Here is an 11,759-nt window from a genome sequence, read left to right on the forward strand (position 1 = left end):
GCAGCTCAGCCCTAACCGTGGCTAGCAGTGCCTCACAGCCTTCCTTCTGCTTAAGGGACTCTGCCAGTTTGGCCTCTAAGGCATGCACTGAAGCAGCCATTTCTTTCTTACAAGCTGCCTCAAATGGACCCATCTTTGCTCATTCTCCCTTAGACTATTCTCCATTACGTTATGGGACTCCTCTTGCTGCTGTATATTGCCCACTAAAGTTACCATCAGTCCCTCATTAAGTTCCAGGACCTCCCTCAGACGTTGCTCAGGGTGCCTATAGGGTTTCCCGGTTTACCTAGGGCCTGTAACTCCCATTCCACCTGCCAGATGCTTTCTTTTAGGGATTTCAACGGCGGGTTCTCATTCTCCTTTTGGGCTTCCTCGGGAGTTTCCTATCCAACTCCAGGCTATCTTTGGTAAATTCCCTTAATCCCATTTCCAGGGTGATAGGTTTACTACCTTCTACTCCCCGGGTTTCCCAGTATTTCTCCCTTGGGGCAACTTTCCCTGGCTCCCCACCACATGGAAATACTGGCAGTTCCTCACTGTAGCATGGGCAGCCTACTTTATCTTCAGCTGTCTCACCCCCTGCTCATAGTGTACATTGACTTCCCCTACACCATCAGGACTACTTTTTATCCTGTCACCTGGGAAGTCCTCACCTGGGCCTACCCCCACTTTCACTTTCCTAGAGGGTTTACCCTTTTTGTCAGGACTACCACTATCCTGCAACTGGGGTTTTCCTTCCTTGTCTAGGCACCCCTCCTCCCTCTTGGCACTTTCCAGGTTTATGGCCTCCCCTCTCCCTGGGACATTGGGTGCTCTCCCTGCAGCAGGTTCCTCCTGACCCTCTTCCCTGCAGACACCTGTTTCCCCTTGGCTTAACCCAGATGTCTGCCCCCAAGGAATGGGTCACCTCCGGACTCCCATAGCCTTTGGGCTTCCTCTTGCCTGCCATGTCACTTAACCCCCCCCCCCCCCCCACCAACTGACTGTAGGATTACCTATATCCTCCCAGTCTCCCAGTTCATCCTCTGAACTGAATACTTCCAGACACCACTCTCCAACATGGCCTATTTCCCCACATTGGTAACACACTGGCTCAACCTTTTTTCTCCTCCTTGGGGTCCCGTCTTCCCTAGACACCCCTTCAGGCTTAAGCATAGTCCCACCAGTCTTTAGACAAAGTCCTCCTCCAAGTCCCAGAACCTGGATCATGGTGTCCATCCCTGCCATGTCCATTCCTTCTGCGGGTGACTTGGGCTCCGGCCCCTCGGGCCCCTGGACTTTTCTTTCCGGTCTGACCCATCTTGGCTTTCCCATGGCTCTGGCGTCCTCCTCGACCGTCCGATGGGATGCAGCCTGCAACAGAAGAGAAGAATCCAAGTGCGGACTGCCTGTTTCCCCAGTCCTACACTTGCGCTACTTCTTAACCTCGTACCCGAATTCACATCAACCAAGCCTTTCTACAGTTTACTGGAACTGCCCTTCTCAGTTAGGATCCTCCCTCACCTCCCCCTAGGTACCCTTTACCTGGGCAGGCGAGTAATGCACCTTCATTAGCGTTGGCCCCCTCGACGGGCTTCAGGAACCTCCTGGACACCACCACCACCTTCACCCTGTAAAGCCAAAAAAAATGAAAGAGACCCAAGTGCGATATCTTTACACTGGTCCCCCTTTTCAAGCCAGCCGGGTCCACTCCTGGTCTTCCCCACTTCTCTTTATCCAGCCTTGGCCCCCTAGGTACCTCTTACCTGAGGCATCCAGGATTTAAGCATTCAGGCCACCACGACCAGACTCTCTGGCTTGCATGGATCCATGTTCAGTCCCAGCTGGGAAAGTACCATTTGTAACCAGTGCCTCTCTTGTGCAGCCAGGGATACAACAATCTCCTCTAACCACAGGCTCCCGGTACAATGAAGAAACAGATATCCACCAGTAACTTCAAACTCAAGGACTTTATTCCATGCAGGTTTCTAGTACACAGTTCCAACAGCAGCATTCCCCTTCAATCCTAAGCACCTATAAGCCACCTGAAAGTGTGTGGCCAGTAGTCCCCTTTAAGCAGAAGGCTCTTAGCACATGTCAGGATTCCATAAAGGCTACAGTCAGCTTCAGTCTAGGCTCTTTATCCAGTGCACCATAAACATTAGTTCAATTCCAAACAGCAGCAGTCCATTCAATTCATCATCATAGTTAAATCACAAAGCAGCAGTTATACTTCTATTCTCTTCACCCTCATAATGAGCTCCATATTTTAGGGACTTCTCACACCCAAGGGATTCCCCCTGCAACAGCTTCACTAGTAAGGTCAATACTTTAGGGACCTCTTCTTACCCAAGGATTTCCAGCCTGCAAATACTTCTAAGACTTTAGTACTTTAGGGACCTCCCTGCCCAAGGGTTTTCAGCCTGCAACTGCCTCTCAGACGTCAGTACTTTAGGGACCTCCCTGCCCAAGGGTTTTCAGCCTGCAACTGCTTCTCGCCTTCCTTGCTGCTCTCCCTGAACTGCTGAGACTCCTTCCCACCTGCCTAATCAATCCCTGGCTTCTGCCCTCACAACCAATCATTCTCCACTCATTAGCTTCTCTACACACCCATACCAGCTGAGTTGAGCATGAGCCTAATGAGGAGCTCCTGCACACAGGGTTTCCTAGCTCTCTTTCCCCCTAGGGGCAGCCAATCTACACATCCTGTCAGCTTATTCCCTTGTCTTCCCCTATTGCAGCTAGAAGTCCAATCCGGGTTCCTTATCTCACCCCCCTGGCTCCTTGCCTGCAATGCCTTCTGGGACTTGTAGTTCAGACTGAAACTGCCTTAACCCAACTATCCTGGAGGTGACTTTATCACAATATAGAATTTGGTCCTATGATTTTTCTCCATTTTATTCTCCCTTCTTTCCTAATAATTCTTATCATTGTGTGGGTTGTAGTTCCTGCCACACACTGAGCAGAGGATTTCAATTGTCCACAATGATGTTTTAATCCTTTTCCAGGGTAGCAACTCCGAATGTGGAACCTAGCAAAGTGCAGCTATAGCACTTGTCCACATTAAATATCATCTGTTCCCAATTGCAAGTTCCTTTTGCAATTTCTCACCACCTGCTTATGATTAAATAATTTACAGAAATTGTGTATCATCTACAGATTTTATCACCTCACATGCCTATTTGCAGATCATAGTAACATAGTAACATAGTAGATGACGGCAGAAAAAGACCTGCACGGTCCATCCAGTCTGCCCAAGATAAACTCATGTGTATACCTTACCTTGATTTGTACCTGTCTTTCTCAGGGCACAGACCGTATAAGTCTGGGCATCGTGATGGGAGAAATATGGGCAGACCACACGGAATTACAGAACAAATGGGGAGAGCATGTACAACATGGATCATGGGTATCAGGAAATATGACCCCCTAGCAATTGTAGCATGAGAATACTGCTGGGGGGTCAAAGCAAGAAAAATACCACCAAGGTGGAGGAACAGAAAAACCACTAGATGCTTCAGAAAGGATAAAGAAAGAGAAGTGGCATTGACAATAAACCTTCCAAACAAATGCAAACAGTTCACCAGAAGTATTATTGTAAAATTATCACTAAGACGCGACAAGGAACCGTGTTTCGGTGTTACTGGCTACTTCTGGAGTCTGCAAGGAATACACACTCGTTTACATCACATTTTTACAGTTACATAGAAAAATTCTATATTGTAACTGTAAAAATATATTCATGTAAACGTGTGTGTATTTGTTTGCAGACTCCTGAGGTAGGCGATAATGCCAAATCACGGTTCCTGTCATGTTCCCAGGCTTTGAATAACCAGGTGTGAACTCTGGAACAATGTGAGCCCTTGGCCTACTGTCGTCGAGTGACAGCAGGAGGCAAAACCCCCCAAGCAAGACTGGGCAGGATTCAGGATGCACTTGGCTTGGCTAGAGTCAGATACTGGAACAAACTTGGCTTGACTGGACTGGACCCCGATACTGGAACAAGCGTAGCTTGACTGGACTGGAACCGGATACTGGAACAAGCTTAGCTTGACTGGAACAGGATTCAGGATTCTCAAGCAGGATTCAGGATTTCCAAACAAGCTTGGCAGAAACAGAATTCAGGATACTCAGGCAGGATGGGAACTGAAGCTAGAGACAGACAGGGCAGATACAAACAGGAGGGGAGTGGTGCTAAAGACTACCAGGGTAAAGACAGACAAGCAGGGACAGAACAAAGCTGAAGGCTTGCAAGGCAGAGCCAAGCAGGAAGAGGACTGGAGGTAAAGACTACTAGGGTAAAGACAGACAAGCAACAGGACTATGTAGGGTTACCATACGTCCGGATTTACCCGGACATGTCCTCTTTTTGAGGGCATGTCCGGGCAACCGGGCGAGTTTTGCCAATCTGCCCGTTTGTCTGGATTTCTGGACAAACGGGCAGGCTGGTGGGCGGGCAATCCTATAGGACAGCCCGCTCGCCAGCCTGCCTGTTTGTCCAGAAATCCGGACAAACGGGCAGATTGCTAGCCTCCCCTCCCCTTACTTACTAGTGCCATGGTGGTCTAGTGACCTCTTCCGCCATCAGGGCAGGGAAAGAGCCCCCTCTTTCCTGCCCGGAGCACTGCCCTGCATGCATCCTTCCTGTTGGTGATCCTCGACACCGATTCAAAATGGCTGCTGAGAGTTGAAGTGACCTCGCGAGACTTCAACTCTCGGCAGCCATTTTGAATCGGCGCCGAGGATCACCAACAGGAAGGATGCATGTAGGGCAGCGCTCCGGGCAGGAAAAAGGGGGCTCTTTTCTGCCCCGAAGAGGTCATTAGACCACCAGGGCAGTAGTAAGGTAAGGGGAGGGGGGCGACGGGGTATGTGACTGAGGTGAGGGGAAAATGTGACAGGGGGCGGAGCGAGGGTGTGACAAGGGGCGGAGTGGGGTGTGAAAGGGGCGGGGCATGTGTCCTTTTTGGGGGACAAAAAATGGTAACCCTAGGACTATGGCAGAAGCTAAAGTAGAGGGGACTAGAACAAGCAAGGCAGACTAGGCCGGATACCAAGCTGACAAACACAGACAATCAGAACAATGGCTGAAGCTCAGGTAGAAGGGACTAGAACTAACAAGGCAGACTAAGCAGGATACAAAGCTGACAAACAACAGAACAGAAACAGAAGTGCCCACAGGCAATGAACAAAGCAACAAAGATCTAGGCAGAAGTGCTAACAAGTACACAGACTAACCTGGGGAGCTCTGGCATTGCAAAGGCCCTAAATGAAAGTGCACCACTTCCTTATAACAGGATAGAGACAGGAAATACACAGAACCCAAAGTGAGGCTTGAAACACAGAGGAAGTGGAAACCCCACAGGACAGAAACAGGAAATACACACTGAACACCGAAGTGAGGCTTGGAACACACAGGAAGTAGAAGCCTACACTCTGAACACCAAAGTGAGGCTTGGAACACACAGGACAAACATAATAATGCAGACAGCAGCCAGCACATGAGCTGACCAGCAGAAACAAGGTGAGTCAAAAGAGGGGTCACAGCCACAACCGTGACAGTTCCATGTCAAATCTTAGGGATAATTTTACAATAAATACTTCTAGTGAGCCTCTTTGCATGAGTTTGGAAGGTTTATCGACAACGCCACTTATCCTTACTACCACTAGGAGTGCCATTTTGAAGGCGGTGCTTGCCGGGTTGCAGCGAATGAGGACCACTCCTGCCAATGAACCACTAGACCACCAAGTAAAGGCCCTTAGGCCATGACTAATGGATGGAGGAGGGTCTTGGGAGATTGGAGAGGTCTTCATCGGTGGTGGGGTTGCTGGGGGAGGGTCAGAGGGTAATGATGAGGGGGTTATCAGCTTGATAACTCCCCTCCCCCTTTAGTTTGTACTTCAGCTAATGGAGGGTTAAGTGACTTGCCCAAGATCACAAGAAGCATCACTGGGATTTAGATCCTGGATTCCTTGGTTTTCAGTCCACTAATCTGAGCTACTTAATCAAATACAAGTGAATGACACTGATGAAGAAATAGAAGAGAATTAGAATCAAATAATACACTGGATTTGCCATGAAAATTCTTTCTATATAACAATGGAAGACTACTACTACTACTTAACATTTCTAAAGCGCTACTAGGGTTACGCAGCGCTGTACAATTTAACATAGAGGGACAGTCCCTGCTCAAAGAGCTTACAATCTAAAAGACAAGTGAACAGTCAGTCCGATAGGGGCAGTCAAATTGGGGCAGTCTGGATTTCCTGAACGGTAAGAGTTAGGTGCCGAACACAGCATTGAAGAGGTGGGCTTTAAACAAAGACTTGAAGATGGGCAGGGAGGGGGCTTGGCGTAGGGGCTCAGGAAGGTTGTTCCAAGCATAGGGTGAGGCGAGGCAGAATGAGCGGAACCTGGAGTTGGTGGTGGTGGAAAAGGGTGCTGAGAGGAGGGATTTGTCCTGTGAACGGAGGTTTCGGGCGGGAACGTAAGGGGAGATGAGGGTAGAGAGGTAGTGAGGGGCAGCAGACTGAGTGCATTTGTAGGTAAGAAGGAGAAGCTTGAATTGAATGCGGTATCTGATTGGAAGCCAGTGAAGTGACCTGAGGAGAGGGGTAATATGAGTATATCGGTTCTGGCGGAATATAAGACGTGCAGCAGAGTTCTGAACAGATTGAAGGGGGGATAGATGGCTAAGTGGGAGGCCGGTGAGGAGTAAGTTGCAGTAGTCAAGGCGAGAGGTAATGAGAGCGTGGACGAGAGTACGGGTGGTGTTTTCAGAGAGGAAAGGGCGAATTTTGCTGATGTTAAAGAGGAAGAAGCGACAGGTCTTGGCTATCTGCTGGATATACATAGTAACATAGTAGATGACGGCAGAAAAAGACCTGCATGGTCCATCCAGTCTGCCCAACAAGATAAACTCATATGTGTATACCTTACCTTGATTTGTACTTGCCTTTTTCAGGGCACAGACCGTATATGTCTGCCCAGCAGTATTTCCCGCCTCCCAACCACCAGTCCCGTCTCCCATCACCGGCTCTGGCACGGACCGTATAAGTCTGCCCTCCACTATCCTCGCCTCCCAACCACCAACCTCTCTTCCCCCACCTGCTCCGCCACCCAATTTCGGCTAAGCTTCTGAGGATCCATTCCTGCTGCACAGGATTCCTTTATGCATATCCCACGCATGTTTGAATTCCGTTACCGTTTTCATCTCCACCACCTCCCGCGGGAGGGCATTCCAAGCATCCACCACCCTCTCCGTGAAAAAATACTTCTTGACATCTTTTTTGAGTCTGCCCCCCTTCAATCTCATTTCATGTCCTCTCGTTCTACCACCTTCCCATCTCCGGAAAAGATTTTTTTGCGGATTAATACCTTTCCAGTATTTGAACGTCTGTATCATATATGCGCAGAGAAGGAAAGGGAGGAGTCAAAGATGACTCCGAGGTTGCGGGCAGATGAGACGGGGAGGATGAGGGTGTTATCAACTGAGATAGAAAGTGGAGGAAGAGGAGAAGTGGGTTTTGATGGAAAGACGATGAGCTCGGTCTTGGACATGTTCAGTTTCAGGTGGCGGTTGGACATCCAGGCAGCAATGTCGGATAAGCAGGCTGATACCTTTGCCTGGGTCTCCACGGTGATGTCTGGTGTGGAGAGATACAGCTGGGTGTCATCAGCATAGAGATGATACTGGAAACCATGAGATGAGATCAGGGAGCCCAGGGAAGAAGTGTAGATTGAGGGGTCCAAGGACAGATCCCTGGGGAACGCCAACAGATAGGGGGATGGGTGTGGAGGAAGATCCATGAGAGTGAACTCTGAAGGTGCGGTGGGAGAGATAGGAGGAGAACCAGGAGAGGACAGAGCCCTGGAAACCAAATGAGGACAGTGTGGCAAGAAGTAAATCATGATTGACAGTGTCAAAAGCGGCGGATAGATCAAGGAGGATGAGGATGGAGTAGTGGCCTCTGGATTTGGCAAGGAACAGGTCATTACAGACTTTAGAGAGTGCTGTTTCTGTCGAGTGTAGAGGGCGAAAACTGGATTGAAGTGGATCGAGGATGCGGCGGATAGATCGAGGAGGATGAGGATGGAGTAGTGGCCTCTGGATTTGGCAAGGAACAGGTCATTACAGACTTTAGAGAGTGCTGATTCTGTCGAGTGTAGAGGGCGAAAACTGGATTGAAGTGGATCGAGGATGGCATGAGAGGAGAGAAAATCAAGGCAGCGGCTGTGAACGGCACGCTCAAGTATTTTGGAGAGGAAGGGTAGGAGGGAGATGGGGCGGTAGTTGGAGGGACAGGTAGGGTCAAGTGATGGTTTTTTGAGGAGAGGTGTGACTACGGCGTGCTTGAAGGTGTCAGGGACAGTTGCAGTGGAGAGAGAGAGGTTGAGGATATGACAGATGGAGGGGTGACAGTATGAGAGATGATGTTAAGTAAGTTGGTGGGGATGGGGTCAGAAGAGCAGGTAGTGCATTTCGAGGAGGAAAGAAGGTGAGCGGTTTCCTCCTCGGTGATGTCAGGAAAGGAGGAGAAAGAGGCCTGGGTTGGTTGGTTGAGGGAGAGGGTTGAAGGGTGAAGAGGAGGAGATGGCTTGGTAGTGAATTCAAGGTTGATCTTTTGCACCTTGTCTCGGAAGTAATCGGCCAGTGATTGAGGAGAGAGCGAGGGGGGTGGGAGCGGAGGGCACTTTGAGGAGGGAGTTAAGGGTGGCGAAGAGATGACGGGGGTTGGAGCTGAGAGAATTGGTCAATTGGGTGTAATAGTCCTGTTTGACAAGGAATAGGGAGGAGTGGAAGGAGGATAGCATAAATTTGTAGTGAAGGAAGTCTGAATGGGTGCGAGATTTCCTCCAGAGGCGTTCAGCAGATCGGGCGCAGGAGCGAAGGTAACAGATGCAAGGGGTCAGCCAAGGCTGGGGATTAGTCCGCTTTGTGGGACGGGAGGTGGATGGTGCGAGGGTGTCCAGAGCAGAGGAGAGAGCGGAGACAGCCTTGTCGACAGACTCGGAGGACATGATGGATGGGAGGAGATTAGAAATACTAGAGGATAGGGTGGGAGGGTCAATAGCCTGGAGATTCCTGGAGGTAGTGGTTAAAATTGGACGGGGCTGAGGGGGGGGGGGGGGGGTGAAGAAGTGTGAAGGTGATCAGGTGATGATCGGAGAGAGGAAGAGCTGAAGCGCGGAAATTGGAGGGAGAGCCAGAAGAGGAGAGGATGAGGTCAAGACAATGGCCGTCTCGGTGAGTAGGGGTGGTGGAGCATAGCTGGAGGTTGAAGGAGGATGTTAGAGTGAGGAACTGAGAAGCGTGAGGGTCAGATTGGTCATCAACGTGTATGTTAAAGTCTCTGAGAATGAGGGACGGAGATGAGGGTTCAAGAAAAACGGAAAGCCAGGCATCGAAGTCGGTGAGGAAGGAAGAGGGATTTATTAGGGGGGCGGTAAATAACTGCCACTCTGAGTGGCAATGGGTAGAATAGCCGGATGGCATGTGCTTCAAAGGATGAGAAGCAGTGAGACTGCGGTAGGAGGAGGGGTTGGAAACTACAGGAGGGCGAGAGTAGTAGCCCGACGCCTCCACCGCGAACAGCTGGGCGGGGAGTGTGGGGAAGAGATAACATCCATGACAAAGGGTCGCGACTGAGGCAGAGTCATCAGGGGAGAGCCAAGTTTCAGTTAGGGCAAGCAGTTGAAGGGAACGAGAGATGAAGAGATCGTGGGTGAAGGGCAGTTTGTTGCAGACTGAGTGGGCATTCCACAGGGCACAAGAGAAGGGGAGGGAAGAGGGGGGAGGAGGGGAATAGAGACAAGATTGGAGACATCACGAAATCGTTTGCATGGATAGGAGGAGGACAGGTGAGGGGGGCCTGGATTAGGATTAATGTCTCCCGCAGATAGCAAGAGGAGGAGCAAGAGAGTGCGGAGGAGGGTGGGGGAGGTCGGGCGGCGAAGGCGACGAAGACGGGATGCACTTAGGAGGAATGGTGATGGGTTAATGGCAGGAAGGAAGTGTTGAAGGTTAAGAGCTAGGAAGGAGGAGGGGGACAAGAGAGATGGTGAGGTGGTGAGGGATGGGGGTGAATAGGGTATTGCCGTAGCGAGCAGGACGGGAGGGGACATGGGTGGGCAATGAGTTCCAGCGGTAGACAGCGGTAGGGGGAGGGGAAAAAGATTAGGAAGGGACAGGGCAAGGAAGAGAATGTGGACGGGGGCCATAAGTAGTGAATGCGGTGTAACAGGTGTATGTGTAGTGACTGAGGTGAGAAGCAGATAGAGCGGAAAAGCTGGATTGGAGGCTTGGAATTGGTGGAATTGATGGACTTGATGGACTGGAGAGCAGGTAAGTCAATGGCTGACAAGTTAGCAAGCAGGCAAGTAAGGCAATGGCTGCCAAGCTAGCAGGCAGGCTGGAGCAAGCTGGTGCAGATGGACAGGAACGAGCAGGGAGAAGCTGGAGAGCAGGTAAGTCAATGGCTGACAAGTTAGCAGGCAGGCAAGTAAGTCAATGGCTAACAAGCTAGCAGATGGGCTGGAACAAGCTGGTGCAGATGGACAGGAACGAGCAGGGAGAAGCTGGATCAGGCGGGCTGCAACAGCTGGAGCGGAGGGATTGGAGCAAGCAGGGAGAAGCTGATCAGGCGGGAACAAGCTGGTGCAGATGGACTGGAACGAGCAGGGAGAAGCTGGGAGAAGCTGGATCCGACAGACTGCCGCAGGCTGGAGCAGGTAGCTGGATCAAGCAGGGAGAGGCTGGATGAGCTGGATCAGGCGGGCTGGAACAAGCTGGAGCAGATGACTGGAACAGGCAGGGATAAGCTGGATCCGACGGACTGGGACACGCTGGAGCAGGTAGCTGGAACAGGCAGGGACAGGCTGGACGAGCTGGATCATGCGGGCTGGAACAAGCTGGAGCAGATGACTGGAACAGGCAGGGATAGGCTGGATCCGACAGACTGGGACACGCTGGAGCAGGTAGCTGGAACAGGCATGGAGAGGCTGGATCAGGTGGACTGGAACAAGCTGGAGCAGACGGGCTGGCACAGCTGAAGGAGAAAGGACTGGAGCGAACAGGGAGAAGCTGAACAGGTGGGTTGGAATAAGCTGGATCAGGCGGGCTGCAAGAAGCTGGAGCAGATAGCTGGCACAGACAGGGAGGAGCTGGATCAGGCGGACTGGAACAGGCTGGTGCGGATGGACTGGGACGAGCTGGATGAGCTGGATCAGGCGGGCTGGAACAAGCTGGAGCAGATGGCTGGAACAAGCAGGGCGAACTGGATCTGACGGACTGCGGCAGGCTGGAGCAGGTAGCTGGAATAAGCAGGGAGCGGCTGGACGAGCTGGATCAGGCGGGCTGGAACAGATGACTGGAACAAGCGGGGAGAAGCTGGATCCGACGGACTGGGACAAGCTGGAGCAGGTAGCTGGAACAAACGGGGAGAAGCTGGATCCGACAGACTGGGACAAGCTGGAGCAGGTAGTTGGAACAAGCAGGGAGAGGCTGGATCAGGCGGACTGGAGCAGTAGGAAGAAGCTGGGTCAGGCGGGCTGGATGGGCTGGATGGAATAGCAGGGAGAAACTGGGTCAGGTCACCTTCCCAATCTTCTTTAAAAATGTATTTCCCTTCTCAGACGGGCCCAGGCGCAGCAGCCAACCTCACAAGCTGCTTCCAGCTACCCTGAAGCTTTCCCTCTCTGCCGCGATCCACCCCCATCTGATGCAATTTCCTGTGCGGATCGTGGCAGAGAGGAAAAGCTTTGGTGCCGCCGGAGGCAT

The sequence above is a fragment of the Microcaecilia unicolor genome, chromosome 1 (genome assembly GCF_901765095.1).
Source record: "Microcaecilia unicolor chromosome 1, aMicUni1.1, whole genome shotgun sequence".
NCBI classification, from domain to species: Eukaryota; Metazoa; Chordata; class Amphibia; order Gymnophiona; family Siphonopidae; genus Microcaecilia; species Microcaecilia unicolor.